The 16278-nt window shown below is 37.8% G+C and overlaps 1 protein-coding gene and 1 long non-coding RNA gene across 2 annotated transcripts in view; one reads left to right on the top strand and one right to left on the bottom strand.

The window, feature by feature from the left end:
* rab26 (RAB26, member RAS oncogene family) overlaps positions 1-16278 on the bottom strand; it is a 304408-nt gene that overhangs the window by 104044 nt on the left and 184086 nt on the right. The window lies entirely within an intron of this gene.
* On the top strand, positions 1464-7353 carry LOC115410629 (uncharacterized). The gene is made up of 3 exons (XR_003934114.1): positions 1464-1604; positions 6156-6159; positions 7343-7353. It is a non-coding gene; the product is annotated as an uncharacterized LOC115410629 (long non-coding RNA).

Genomic DNA, 16278 nt, shown 5'->3' with positions numbered 1-16278 from the left:
ACTGTTAAAAATGACATTTACACCTACGTTTGGATACAATTTGAAGAAAATAGAGTCATGCAGTTAAAACAAATATTAAAAATAGAACCAGTTCTATCCCAAAGCTCAAATTTTGTGCACAACATCTTGAAACATATATGAAGACATGGTCAAAATTTCAAAATTTTCATTAACTGGCCACAGGTTAATTTGGGTGTTCAAATAAAGAGTATTTTTGTGAAAAATTGAAATCAACCCATTTTATTCATTGCCTCACAGCAACACTTTCCATGTAAATGTCATCTTTTTGGAGTACACCACCAGTCAAAAGTTTGGACTCACCTGTTTTTTCTTTATTTTCATGACTATTTACATTGTAGGTTCTCACTGAAGGAATCAAAACTATGAATGAACACATATGGAATTATGTAGTTTAAATAAATATAGTTTTTTCTTTTGTTCAGACAAGGAATAGTTTTTAGTTTTTAGATGTTACCTGCTTGACAGTTTCCACTGTGACTCCAGTCTTCCTCAGAAGCGTCATCCGACGTGTTGCTGACGTGTCATTTATCAGCTGGTCGGCTCGACGGACCAATCAGAGCCCGTCGAGCCGACTGTGCCTCCTCCGCCTTGGGTGGTCTCTGGAGGAGGGAATCCCAGGTGTGACAGAGGGTGTACGCCCCCTCGTCAACTGGGATGAGGGGGCGTGTCATTTACCAGCTGATAAATGACACGTCAGCAACACGTCGGATGACGCTTCTGAGGAAGACTGGAGTCACAGTGGAAACTGTCAAGCAGGTAACATCTAAAAACTAAAAACTATTCCTTGTCTGAACAAAAGAAAAAACTATATTTACATAAACAGAAGACAAAATGAACGTCTTTAGCCTTATGTAGTTTAAAAAAAGTGTGACATAACTCAAAGCAAGTTTTATATTTTAGATTCTTCAAAATAGCCACATTTTGCTTTTATTGCTGCTTTGCACATTCTTGACGTTCTCTCAATGAGCTTCATGAGGTCGTCACCTGAAATGTTTTCCAAAAGTCTTGAAGGAGTTCCCAGTGATGCTGAGCACTTGTTGGCCATCTGCGGTCCATCTCATGCCATTTAAATGAGAAGGTGAGTCCAAACTTTTGACTGGTGGTGTATGCTGTAGCATCTTGACCATAAGAATCCTTGCAAAAAAAAAAAAAAAATTGGTGTGTCCATTCATCCATTCTGTCCCAGTGACAGCCTGAAGAAAGAGGGCATTTGAAGAATGAGCCTTTGGGCCTGATTTCAAGGCCTCATGGACCAAACATGAAGGCACCTACAATTATTTTGATGCCAAATCTGGTCTTTTCAGGGGGATTTCAGCCCAGACAGTCAGTTTCAGTTTCAGTGTAGATGGAATACCTAAGGACATAGAGCTGCTCAAAGTTGGACCAAAAGCACATTTGCAAAAATAAAAAAAAAAAAACATTAATTTTCAAGGGCTGTATCTGCTAAACTATTACAGATATGACATTAAAATTTTGGATGTGTTTGTTTATCTGGTAGGTGAACAAGTGTGATTTTTTTCAGAATTTTCTGAGGGGGTCATGTGGGGACCATAGGTTGAATTGCTGTGGAATGACCCATTTCTGTTATTCAATTTCATCTCCTCATAAATGAAATAAACTATGGAGTTGAATAAGTGCAACATGACCTAAAGACATACCCAGATGGGCTACATGGGACTGTCTGACATCATGTCATAATGCATTTTATAATTCTAGTATCTCAGTGTGTCAGCATCAATGCACTGTTCATCTAAACCAGGGGTGCCCAACCCTGGTCCTCGAGGGCTACTATCCTGCATGTTTTAGATGTATCCCTCTTCCAACCCACCTGATTCAAGTGATAGGCCTATCATCAGGCTCTGCAGAAGCCTGATAATGACCGTCAGGTGTGCTGGGAGAGGGATACATCTAAAACCTGCAGGATAGTAGCCCTCGAGGACCAGGGTTGGGCACCCCTGATCTGAACCATGATCTATTCTAAACCAATCCTAGAAGTCCAGAGTCCACAGCAGGGTTGGACACACTTTATCAGCTTTTAAAAAGACCAAAACAAAATAATTTACCACCTTTATATATTAATACTGGTGTAAGAGTGAAAATGGAAAATGCTAATAAGCAAATATTCTGTTGTAAACATGAACACAGTAATAGTAAAGACATGTTTATGGCGATGTTATACAGGCATGGTTTTAGTGTGTTTGTACATAATTACTGTATGATGTTTACATATAAATCAGTGGCAGCTGCTCGTCTTTCAGACATTGTCAGCTTACATAAAAAAAAAAAAAAAGTTATTACCTCCGCCAAGGAGGTTATGTTTTTGCCAGGGTTTGTTTGTTTGTCTGTTTGTTTGTTTGTTTGTTTGTTTGTCTGTCCGTTAGTGTGCAACATAACTCAAAAAGTTATGGACAGATTTGGATGAAATTTTTAGGGTTTGTTGGAAATGGGATAAGGAAGAAATGATTAAATTTTGGTGGTGATCGGGGGTGGGGGGCCCACGGGGGGGGGGGGGGGGGGGGGGGGGGGGGGGGGGCACTGATCTGCTTTGGCGGAGGTCTGCGCTCTCCGAGTGCTTCTAGTTTAAACATAAATTCGTCCTCCGTTCCCTTTTAAGAAAATGCTCAGTGACCTTATTGTACCAACTAAACAAGAAAACATTGAAGTTATGTTAAATTGAAACAAGGAAGTACAATGAGTGTGATTTATTTCCAGTGCAAGAAATGAACGAGTTATTTGGTAGTGGTTTCTCTGATGTCACAGCAGAATGTGTGACGGTATTAAACTGAACTGTGTCAGTGAAGGAGCAGATCTCAAACTAGCTGTCAATCAAATGGGATTCAGCCTTTCGACTGATCCTCCAATCAGCACGTGAAATTCTGGCGTCCAGCTCAGCCAAGCTCCACCCACAGCTCCATTCACCCCCAGAGACGCCCGGCGTCCGGGGGCGGGACAACATCGTGGCATTTGTCCAATTACCGTCCAGTTGTGAGGCAATGAAAAAAAACTGCTGCACTCAGTCCCATTGAAGTGCATTGATGCTGAGCGTCTACGGACAAATGCACTGAGCAGAGATCGTATGAGAAAACAGCGCAACGGGAACATATGGGAAGTGAACAACATCCAGTCCGTTGATTCATGATAAAGCTGATACTGAACGAACTTGTCCTTGAGATGAACGTGTTCTAACACATTTGTAGTCAATGAAATGTCAACACAACCGAAAAGATTTAACCATTAAATGTTCGTAATTTTAGGAGAAGCCGGGCTTCCACTGCAGTCTGAGAGAAATCGTCACTGATGTAAATGTTACAGTAATCTTGAGTTGATATTCTGTTATGAGGGATTCTGACTAGGGGGCGCTGTGCTGGGAGACGAGAGAAAAAGAAAGCTTGTTATGCAGGTAGTGACATTTCTTTTAGGATAATGTGTCAATGGTGTGTTGTTGCTAAGTCATATCAGGGGAGGTCAGGATGATTGATTTATTTAATTAAGCAACTGTAAATGGATTGGCATCTGACCTCTGAAGCACCGAGTCAGTCCTGGTTTTACTGAACTACGGCCACAGACTCATGTCCTGTCCACACATGGAGCTTCCTTTCCATTTGCTTTGCCTTTGGAGCTCCAACAGAACAGTGTGAATGTTTCTAAGCCATTACCCAGTCTCAGCTAAACACACCTTTAGTATTAGACCAGTGCTGCAGAAAGCTCTGACACCCCCACTATCATTCTGGAAAAGAGGAAGATGTGTTCTGGTTTGTTGGTCTTGCTCTTGGTTGACACCGAGTGCAGGATGCTGCGACACTGCATTTGCAAAACAGCATCAGAAGGAATGTTGTGGTGGAAGTGTGTGGTGGTATTAACCCATAAAGACCCAGCGCTACTTTTGTGGCAGTTCCCCAATGAATTTTTGTCTAGTTTTAGCTAGGGCTGTAAGAAAATATCAGTTCTGCAATATATCGCAATATTTCATTTCACAATACTGTATCAATATTAAAAAGTACTGTATCGATATTTTTAGGTATTTATTCAAATGCAGATATGGCAAAGGTTCATTTTTGTTTTTTGTTTTTCTTTTTGTTTCTATTTTATTTCTTATTATTTATCAGTCTTTTATTAAATAATGTTAGTTCCTTTGTTGGGATTGAACTAAAATAATATTTTGATGTTAGTTGTGAACTAATAGAATCTGAACATTTGAACAGGATCTGAAACTGTAATGTTTGTAAAACAGAATTTCAGTTTGAACACAGGAACATTTTGTGATAGAACATTAGATCCTGTCGGGATCAAATAAAAATGTGTTTAGTATTTGTGCAGATTTCTGCTGTAATTCAATTCTTTCAAGGAAATAATCATTAAAAAAAAAAAAAAGAAACAAACAAAAAATTGCCTTTTTAACAGTATCATGATATATCATATCGTGATCCTGGTATTGTGATTTGTATTGTATCACCAGATTCTTGCCAATACACAGCCCTAGTTTTAGCATTTCTTAAGCAATTTAACACCATTTATTCTAATATTATATTCTGTATTTTGCATTTTCAAGTATGAATCATGTATTTTCTTATAGTTAATTCACTGAGCATCTAGGTATCCATAAAAGTCAGATTAAAGTTGAGGGTTATTATATCAGAAACAAAGAGAACAAAGAAAACATGTCTTTTTCAGTCAAATTAATCATTAACTGAACATAAACCCAGTGTGTCCATCCACTGTCACTGATCCAACTCCATGGGTTTTACTGCTGAATCAATGTTGTCGAAGATGATGGTGTTTCCATGGTAACTACGGAGCCTCTGAACGTCCAAATGGGTCATATCTGATGACCATGAAAAGATGAAGAACTGTATTTTACACCAATTATTTACATGTATTGATAGAATTAATGGATCAACAGGTATTAAACCCTTCAGAGCAGTAGATAGTTTTGGTCACCAGCAGATGTTTGGGACTTTTGCACAGTACTGTGTAGGGATGGGAATTGTTAAGAATTTAATGATTCCGATTCCACTATCGATTTTGCTTATCGATCCGATTCTCTTATCGATTCTCTTATCGATTTTCATTGGGTGAGGGAATAAAAGAGTACAAACAGGCGTGTTTGCATGAACTGTCTTTTATATTTCCATCTGCACAGAAAATAGAACATATACAGTATGAACAAATAATAAGAACAGATGACGCCGGGCCTGGTTCGGGGGGTGTCAGCGGTGGCGTACAGTGAAAGTGAAACTACAGACTCTTTACTAACTCCTCTATTGCTGCATTTCTACTACATGGAACCAGTTCGACTCTGCTCATCTCCCGTTGTTGTGCTCATCATTTCTTTTCCTCTACCTTCAGAAACTTGTATTTGAGTACGACCTTTGTTGCCCACACCGGAACCGGAACTGGGCCTGGTGTTCACTCTGCTGCTACATTCACAAGCGCTGCTAAGAAGAGAATCAAATACGTGACATTCCTGTAAATGAGTCACATGCTGTGGACAAATGTTTGAGCAGATTGGAGGGATTCCACCTTTAGAAGAAATGGAAGCTTTGACAGTGTTCAGCTGGACCTGGTGTGGTCTGTTTGGACCTGGTGTGGTCTGTTTAGACCTGGTGTGGTCTGTTTGGACCTGGTGTGGTCTGTTTAGACCTGGTGTGGTCTGTTTGGACCTGGTGTGGTCTGTTTAGACCTGGTGTGGTCTGTTTAGACCTGGTGTGGTCTGTTTAGACCTGGTGTGGTCTGTTTGGACTGTTTCTGCCTTGACACCATGTTGGCTACGTTCTGACCAAAACAATGCAGCGTATGTGTGACGTCATTGTGCATGCACAACGAAGGCAGAATCGATAAGCAGGCAGGCAAATGATTCCAAGGAATCGAGCTAATGGGATCCAGTTCTCAAAAAGAACCGGTTCTCGATTCCCATCCCTAGTACTGTACACCTCAAACCTGAATCAACACTTGTAAGTTACTTAACTTTAGTCACTTGCTTAAGCCTTTTGGGTTTCCGACCTGACCTGCACATTTTCGTACCCTTCTCTCTATCAAGACAGATATGTTCATGTATTTGTCTTATTTTATACTGTATGTGCAAATAAAAAAATAAAAAATGCATCCCATATCATCTGAAGGTCTACAAAAAACAGACAAGTCAAATGTCTGTATCAGTGTGAAAAGGGCCTTATTAGCCAACTCACATGGAATGAACAAATGAAGGAAATGTAAAACATGGTATTTCAGAGGATTTCAGACATGCAGTTCAGAGACTGGAGCTGAATACTAACCATGTTACTAACAGTCCTCTGCCTGGGACTTCTGTGTCAAGCAGAGGTGGTCCGTGGTCTAGAACCTGCCAATCTACTGACAGTATTGAAAGCTCTCTATTGTGACAGAACACAAACACGGCTTACGGATTCTGAAAGGTCAGTGATGCAGGACACGGAACTATTTCACACTGTATGGAGATCGACTGAGTACGAACAGAAAATCAACTGACGTCAAAAAATATCACAGAACACACATTTTCCTCATGTTAAGGGTTTTTCCTACTTCACTACTGACACAATATCCATGTAGACCTGGGAATATTAACCCTTTCATGCATGAACTATAAGAACCTTAGTCGAGATTTTTTTCCTGAGTGTTTTTATTCCTCTTTAGGCATGAAAAAAACAATGCAACTGAAATGTTTTTCAATCAACAAAAATGTCCACTCAGCTGGACACCATGCCTTTCATTTTCAAAGGTAAGAAACCAGCATCACAAAGTGATATACAGTGCAAAACCTATGAAATAAAAACATTTTTAATGCAGCTAATCGATGCTTTCTTATATTTTAACATACTCTAATATAGGGATGTAACCATATGAAAACTTCATATCACAGTTATTGTGACCAAAATGATCACGGTTATCATTATTATCGCAGTATTGTTGAAATTGTGCTCAAAATGTTAAAAAAGTACGAAAACACACACTGAAATAATTTAACCAAGTTGTATTTAAATAAATAAATAAATAAAAAATAAATAAAATAATAGGCATAATGTACCTTCTGTTGCAGAAACAGTCAAATATTAACCTTTAGTGGTCTGAGCCTATTTTGTCTGTTTTTCAGTCCTTTTGATTTTGTTTTTATATACTATATAAACAAATGTTTACTATACCCATGTTTAGGATCTGTTTTTTCAGCACAAATTCATTTATATTAACTGTCTATTATTTTTTTCACTTTAACCTACTATAAAAACATAAAAGGCCAGAAAACACAAAAAAAATAAAATAAAATCCGATTTGAAAAATGTATATACTTTATTGCATAAATAACACACAGATATTTAATGAACCTTTTCAAAGACTTTAAAAATGAATATTGGTTCCAAATATTAGGTATAGAAAATTAAAATTGTAATAAATTAAAACTATACTCACATATTTGACATAAAAGCAGATCTTTACATAGGGTTTTTTCCTCTAAAACTGCGGTAATCAAACACGGTTATCATGAGAATTAGAATTTAAACGGTAATACTAACCATCTGCAATTTTACCGTGGTTTATCGTTATACCAGTAATCATTACATCCCTACTCTAATACTAGTTAATACTCGCTTCATGGAGATAATATGCACAAAAAAATAACTGTTTGATTACGAAAATTGTTAATTACAGTCTAATAACAGTTAGCAAATATTTACGTTAAAACATGTTAGTGCAGATCAGGTTTATCCAGAACAGCAAAGTTACAGTAATGATATGAATGTCAGTGTATTATTATGGGATGGTGCATAAGTGTCCACTGTGTTGGCTGATATGGAACTAAAACAACAAATCCATGAATATACAAGAGAACAGCTGGAGAAGAACTGACCACTGGAGTGACCACTGTACATGAAAGGGTTAATAATAATAATAATAATAATAACACTCTAAAAAAAAGATAAGTTGGCTCAACGTTAAAAATTGATGTAACTATTTTCATTCATCTTTTTCAGTTATTTCAACTTGGCCATACTTGCTTAAATGCCAGTGGTTTTGGCCCCTGGGCCGCATGTTTGACACCTGTGTTTTAGAGGACAGTTACAAGATTTTTAAGCTGTACTAACTTAATATACTTCTATGTTAAGTTCAAGGCAGAAATGTCTGTTCAAAATCAATATGTTATTAACTTAAGACTGTTTTCCTTGTTTTTCATTTAGACCAACTTAATAAAATAACTTATCAACTGATTTAAATGTGTACATGGAACAAACTGAATTTTTTAAGCAGAAAAAGCTCTGGATTTTAAGCATAATTTACTAACCCCATGAATCATTTCTTAGGGTGAATAATAATAGTAATAATAATAATAATAATAATAATAATAATGATGGATTAGATTTTTATAGCACTTTTCTAGACACCCAGAGCACTTTACATTATTGACCCATCATTCTTTTGTTCTCACATTCCCCCTCTGGTGGTGTTAAACTGCACTTGCATCCACAGCTGTCCTGGGGCAGGTTGACGGAAGTGTGGCTGACAATCTGCGCCTACGGCCCCTCCCACCACCGAACATTCACACACATTCATACACCAGTGTGAGTGGCAGCACTGGAGGCAAAGAGGGTGAAGTGTTTTGCCCAAGGACACAACAGACTGACTAGGACAGAGCAGCATTCAAACTGCCAACCCTTTACTGGACGACCCACTCTGCCTCCTGAGCCACAGCCGATCCACATGATTCAACAAACGCAGAGGGTCAGTACATTTTAATGCCTCCACTTCAGCTTAACCCTCTGGTATCTGGGTGCACCTTTTAGGCACACTTTGCACTTCATTTTAAAAAACTTCAAATTATTTTTCACAATTTAAATAAGGTTACAATTCAAAAGTTGTTCATTTTTGCATGATCTTTAAAATTCTGTCCACCAACTCAAATGTGCACATTGTAAACAAAAGAAAATGACCAGACAAGCATCTGTCTGCCAAGTGTGCCTAAAACGCACTATTTCTAACATTTGATCTGTATGATTAGGACTGACCTGGATTTACAAAAATAAAATCAAATTAGAGCAGAAAAATAAATCAATATATAATATTTAATAGTTTGATTTATAGGTGTGCATTTTACGCACACTTGGTGACAGATGCTAGTATTTTTGAACATTTGACCTAGTGCCAAATATAATAATGCAAATTAACCGATGTTAGAGTTAATCATTGACATATGCCAGGATGAAAAAATCAAATAATACGTGATCCACTTTTTTTGTAGTATATTGAAAAAAATTTTTTTTTTTGCATCCAAAAAAAAAAGGTTTGTTTCCATTACAAACACGGCATTTAAAGGGTTAAAAAATGTGACAATTATTGAGTATTTGGTGTTTTTATTTATGGTTCAAGTTGATGAAATAAAAAAAGTGTAAAAGAATTAAAAACAAACTGTATGAAATTTTTTTTGACACTATTCCACAAGTGTGTAAAAAAGGCACACTTGGTGCTTAGTAAGAGTCTTGGTGAACGGGATACCGGAGGGTTAATTTCTATCAACGTGACAGAATTTACACAACAGAAATAACCCCTAAAGCTGCAACAGTTAGTCCTATAGACATAAACCATCTAACATATATGAATATGAAGAAAAAGTGCAGTGTCAACAGCCCTGTTCTTTCACTGAACCTGGAGGAGAGCAGATAATTGGATATCGATGTGTACTTAACACCCCACCATAAATCTTCCAGTCAGTGTTGGAGGACAACAACAAAGAAACAATTTCATAAAGGACGGAGATCAATTTATGAAGTTCTATAGATTAAGTGGAGACACAGAATCACACAGGATCGAACATTTAAGGAACCCATGTTTTCTGATTGTTCTGGTAATTGTAGATGGTGTTTAATGAAGAAATGAACAAGATGCACCAGACCCTCATAAAGTGAATAAAGTGGGGAAAAGGCCTCCTGGTTTCACTGATTATAAAACACTGAGTGTCGGCCAGCTAAAATACTCCACACTAATTTAACCCTCCTATTATCCTCAAATATCTTTAACACATTTTACCCTCAGGGTCAATCTAACCCCAGGGATATCTGCCTCCAGAAAATGATTTACATAAAACTGTTGACCAAGTGTTTGAGTCAGGCACTTATGTTGAACACATAAATAATACATGAGATGATCATTTTAGAGGGGAGGCATGTGCACTGTAAAAAAAAAAATCTGTAATTTAACAGAAATTTCACTGTGTATTTTACACATTTTTCCTGTATTTTTAAGATACAGGAAAATATCAATGAAATGAGAAAAATAGACTGGGATTTTACACATCAAATGTAAAATAACATGAAAAAATCGGACCAATGGTCCTGTATCTTAGCGGCCAAATTCAAAGCTTTGGGAAATGTATAGATTCCATTTATTCTCCCCCAGTTCTGTGTATTTATTCTATTACAGAAATAGTCCATGTTTTCCTCATATTCCAATCAGATCTGGAAAAAATTCAGATTCACACTTGATATCATTGATACTGATTTATTGGATCAATCCACTTCCTATCTGTTGTAATGGGAACATTTTTCAAAGTCACACCAAATCCAGAATCAGATCTGGATGGAAATAATTTCAGTCCCTTGTGTTGACATCATCATACAGAAGCTGTAGACCAAGTCTGAAGTCAATCAGAACTGGAGTTTGGGAGAAAAAGACGACTGAAATGTTTCCCCATTAGAGCCCATGTTAAATTTTGCGTCAGTTCCAGATCCAGAAGAAGATCCTGATCAGCATGTGGACATTATGTTTGGCTCATCTCCCCATCAGGGCTGGACTGGAGACATTTACACTGGAGATCATTTAGATTGACTGAGTTATTGCATCCATCCACTTCCTATCTCTGATAATGGGAACATTTTTCAAAGTGGCACCAAATCCAGAATCAGATCCAGATCCAAAGAATTCCATCAGTTTTTGTTGACATCATCATAAAGAAGCTGTATACCAAGTCTGAAGTCAATTGGAATTGTAGTTTTGGAGAAGAAGATTATTGAAAGTTTTGTAACGGACGACGACAGGTGATGACAATAGCTAACAGCCTGTCGGCTGGTGAGCTAAAAACTGTAACTGTGAGTAACCATAAAATGTCCCTTTTTTAAAAGAAAATTTTTCTTTTTCCACAGAAAAATACAGTTAAAATACATTTGCAAATGTATCGTACTTTCACAAATATTTCTTCTCTATTTATGAGATTAAACAGTTAATTTAAAGTTTAATACTAAATAACAAAAATTATTAAAACCAGATAAAATTACTGACATTTAATCGTAACAGAAGTATTTGTTCTGTCAGTTGAACCAGACTTGTTTGTTCATTGACAAATATCTTGTGTAATTACAGGAGGTTTCACAACAAAAATGTTGAATAAATGTATTTTTGTGAATGTATAACATGTATAAGCACTGATAAACCAACCAACCAACCAAGTAAAAAATTCACTTGGATGTAATTGGGAATATTAAGTTTTTCTAAAATAAAAACATTAGGTTGTATCAAAGCAAAAAAATAGCACAAGCTCTTTGTAACAAATTATATTTTTACTTTGGGTTAAGGTATAATGTGTTGAAAAAAATTAATATTTTGGTTTGACATTAAATCAAAATGTGTAGTTTTGACCAAATCAGAAATATAATTCGAGAATAAGTTTAAAAAATTAGCTGTAACAAAGTACATCAATTTTTTAAAGTTTATCCAAAGTATCATTTTTTTCAGTGTGGACAGACAGACGAACTGACGAACGAACAGATGGTTTTTGGATGGAGCACATGCCTTCTCCAACATGCTGAGTTCTACCAGTTAGTGAATCATTAACATTATACCTGACAACTAGGGATGCACCCATACCACTTTTTTCCAGACCGAGTACGAGTACTTCCATTTGAGTACTTGCTGATACCGAGTACTGATCCTAGTCCTTAATAATCCCATTCCAGTTGTTAGTTCCTTTTGTAAATGTGCTTTATTGTCGTTGTCATTAGTCTGACTGGAACAAAGTGCTGCTACTGACATTTAATGTGTTGGAATGAGCGTTTGTCAGTTAATCCACCAGGGGGCGCCGCTCTGAATGAACCATACTGGACAAATACCACGAAGAAGAGGAAAGTTTAATGAGAAGAAGAAGAAAGTCAGTAATAACAAACCTGTAGACGACAGAGGAACACTACTGTGATACTAATGCTGCAGCGTTTTCTCTGGTAAGGTTTAAAAGTTTAGCTTCAGCAGGAAGAGAAAAGACAAATGAGTGAGAAGTTTGGTTTGCACTTCTGCTGTTGGCGGTCTGCACCGTTCCGTACATCTGCTGGTATTCTCATTCTGTTTACGCATCCGCGAGCACCTGGTAAACGGATGGAATGTACGCAGAGGACGGACAGAACGCTGCGTCCGTATCTTTAACGTTACTGTCAGTCAGCGTTACTTTTATCAGCGTCATTTATTTTGAAAAATCTTCACACTCACACACATTATTCCACCGCTGCGTACCTGCTGCACTGAACTGGGAATGTCACACGGCTGTAAGTGGTATCGCTGCATTTGTATCGGATGTTTTTTACGAGTACAAGTACACACACTGAGTATCGGAGCCGATACCGATTCTCGTATCGGTATCGGTGCGTCCCTGCTGACAACACAAGCACACATAAGTGTTGTAATTTCCTCTAACTGCTCCACTCTGCCATCCAGGAGAATTTGGCCTCAGGTATTTTTAGCTCTGACAGCAGGAGGAGCATTATGAAGCTCATTACACCTACATGAGCAATTGCAGTCATTTTCTCAGCTGGATCAACCTTTACTTGCAAAAATTTGGCTAATTACCCCCAGGATGTCTGCTGACTTACATGTAGCGTCTCCATATTTTCTCTATTTTATCCTTATTAATTCAGCCTTAACCGTGGACAGATTTTGTTTGTAAGTTGTGCGTTTGTTTCCTGCGGTCAGACAAATCTGTGAAGGCTGTTAAATGAGCTGTAATCACCGTGAACGTGACCCCGACACTGTCACACTGAAAACACAGAAAAAGACATCAGGCTAGAGATGAGCCGTATTGGTTTATCAGGCATCAAAGAGAGATGGAGCTAAAGAAAGAAATTCATCATCACAGGAAGTTACCTGGTAAAAAACACAAGGCATGAGACTGGAGAAAAGACAGACAAAAGATGAAGAAGAAGGGGAAAAGGAATAGGTGAAGGCACGGAACTCACACACAATAAAGAACACAGTTTTGGTAATGGACACACAATACGACAACTTTTAGGATTCAATTTATACTCAATCATAGAAGTAATCAATAAAACATAAATGTGGAGACTACAGAGGGCACAGGTATAGAAACACTCCACATTTATTCCCTACATCTACACCAGTGGTGATTTCTCTCAGACTGCAGTGGAAGCCCGGCTTCCCCTAAAATTATGAAAATTAAATGGTTAAATGTGTTCAGTTGTGTTGACATTTCATTGACTACAAATGTGTTAGAACACGTTCATCTCACAGATGAGTTCATTCAGAATCAGTTTTATCACAAATCAACAGACTGGCTGTTGTTCACTTCTCCTCCATTCCCGTGTCTGTGTTTTCTCCTCCATCTCTGCTCAGTGCATGTGTCCACAGACTGTGTCCGTCTGTGGGCTTCAATGGGACTGAGTGGAACTGTTTTTTTCATTGCCTCAAAACTGGACGATAATTCGATAAATGCCACGATGTTGTCCCGCCCCCGGACGCTGGGCGTCTCTGGGGGTGAATGGAGCTGTGGGCGGAGCTCGGCCGGGCCGGACGCCAGAATCCCACGTGCTGATTGGAGGACCAGTCGAAAGGCTGAATCTCATTTGATTGACAGCTGTTTTCAGATCTGCTCCTTCACTGACACAGTTCAGTTTAATACCGTCACACATTCTGCTGAGAAATCACACAAACCACTACCAAAGTACTGGTTCATTTCTTGCACTGTAAATAAAACACACTCATTGGACTTCCTTGTTTCAATTTAACATAATTTCAGCGTTTTCTTGTTTCAGTTCCATAATTTAATCATTTCTTGTTCAGTTTAATATGGTTTTGTAGATAGTTAAATCAGTCAGACTGTCAGCTAGGTCGCAGTGAAAGGAGCATCTGTAGTTTAAAAAGGCTGAAGTCTGACACCCACAATGCACTGGGCCAAGGCCGTCTGAGCAGACCAGCTCTGCTGGACATTCAGAGGACACTGGTCCAGTCCTGGAAAAGACGCCTACTGGTACGATAAGGACACTGAGCATTTTCTGAAAAAGGAACAGAGGGCTGAATGTATGTTTAAATAACTTAACTTTTTTTTTTTTTTTTTGATGTAAGCCGACAATGAGCTTCCCCTGTCTGAAAGACCAGCAGCCACCACTGATCTACACCCCCTAGGGCTGCACGATTTTGGCAAAAAATAAAATCCTGATTTTTTCCTCTAAAAACTCAATTTTCGATTTCAGTTTTTGGGTAAAACTACAAAAGACAACAGAAGTCAGCATGTCATTTTCGTGAGCAGCCCACAATGCAAGGCACTGCTCTGACCTCAAATCTGTGATGAGATCAATCACGTGATGGTCCCACAGAAGTTTAGTTTTTTTAGTTTTTTTTTATTTCATTAAATCTTTATTGAATAAAGTAGAGTATACAAACAATGTATACAACAAGAAAATAATATAACTAGTTTGCCAGGGGGAATACACTACAATACAATGTTCAAATCAGAGCAAATACTGATGATTTTTACAGCCTTTTTGTTTCCAGATTTATCAAACAGCTTTAACCCTTTCATGCACAGTGGTCACTCCAGTGGACAGTTGTTCTCCAGCTGTTCTCTTGTATATTCATGGATTTTGTTGTTTTAGTTCCATATCAGCCAAAACAATGAACACTAATGCATCATCCCAAACACTGACATTCATACCATTACTATAACTTTACTGTTCTAGATAAACTTGATCTGCAGTAACATGTTTGAGTGTAAATCAATTGCTTGTTATTGTTATTAAACTGCAATTAAAAGGTTTTTTTTTATCATCTTTATTATTATTTTGCATATTATCTCCATGAAGGGAGTAATGACTAGTATTAGAGTATGTTAAAATGTGACAAAACAGCAGATTGGCACCATTAAAAATGTTTATATTTCATAGTTTTCACACAATATATCAGTAAATACATGTTTCTTTGCTTCAAAAATTAAACGCATGAGGTTAAGGTGAGTAGACATTTTTGGAACTCCATGGAAAAATAGGTTCATAAAAAATTTTTCAATCACATTGTCAGTTTTTTTCTTGTCTAAAGAGGAATAAAAATACTCAGGAAAAAAATTAAGGTTCTCATAATTCGTGCATGAAAGGGTTAAATAAAGTTCAACATCTGTCAAAAAATAAATATTTCGTTTTTTGTTAAAGAACTTACATTTGTGAATGAAAAATTTAGCAGGTAAGGGAAATGAATTAATTATATATATATATATATATATTTTTTTTTTTTTTTTTTTTTTTTTTTTTCCTTTTTGTGGGTCTGGGCCCACAGCAGTGATCCCAGTGTCAGTCAGTGACAGGCATCAGTCGTGTGTGTGTGGACCACAGAATATGAGTGATCCACATGTGGTTCTATTTAAACTGGAGGATCCGTGCGTGGAACAGACCGACCCAGGACACGCTGGAGGGATTCTATCTGTGGAGCTGGTGGATGTGTGTGGGCACAGGGCTGTGTGGGCTCCTCTGCCGAGGCTGATGACCCCGACACCCGGACCCAGATCAGAAAAAGACAATACAGTACAGATCCGGGACAGCGGAAGATGAGTGATCCCCATGCAGTTCTATTTCAAATGCAGGATCTGTGAAACCACGGCTTACATTGGTATCACTACTGCGGGGCTCATAAACACATTTAACATCCGTGGTCGTTACATGGACTTCAGTGGCAGACCTGGGCTGGAGGCGCGCAGCCAGAGGCACGAGAGAGATGAAATGGATTTGACCATTTCCCTTTTTTAAAAATCGTCCTAATTAAAAAATCCGATTTCGATTTAAAATCAATTAATCGTGCAGCCCTAACACCCCCACTGAGAAACACTGGGTTATATGCAACTCAAGATCACTTCATTCTTTCTTTCATTCATTCATTCATTTTCTGTAAATGTTTAAACCTATCATACAAGGATGCTGACATATACAGACCAACAACCCTCCACTCTCACATTCACACCTATGGGTGATTGAAATGGACCAGTTAACTGTTAAA

This window comes from Sphaeramia orbicularis, chromosome 19 (genome assembly GCF_902148855.1).
Source record: "Sphaeramia orbicularis chromosome 19, fSphaOr1.1, whole genome shotgun sequence".
NCBI classification, from domain to species: Eukaryota; Metazoa; Chordata; class Actinopteri; order Kurtiformes; family Apogonidae; genus Sphaeramia; species Sphaeramia orbicularis.
This window is presented reverse-complemented; position numbering and strand designations above follow the sequence as displayed.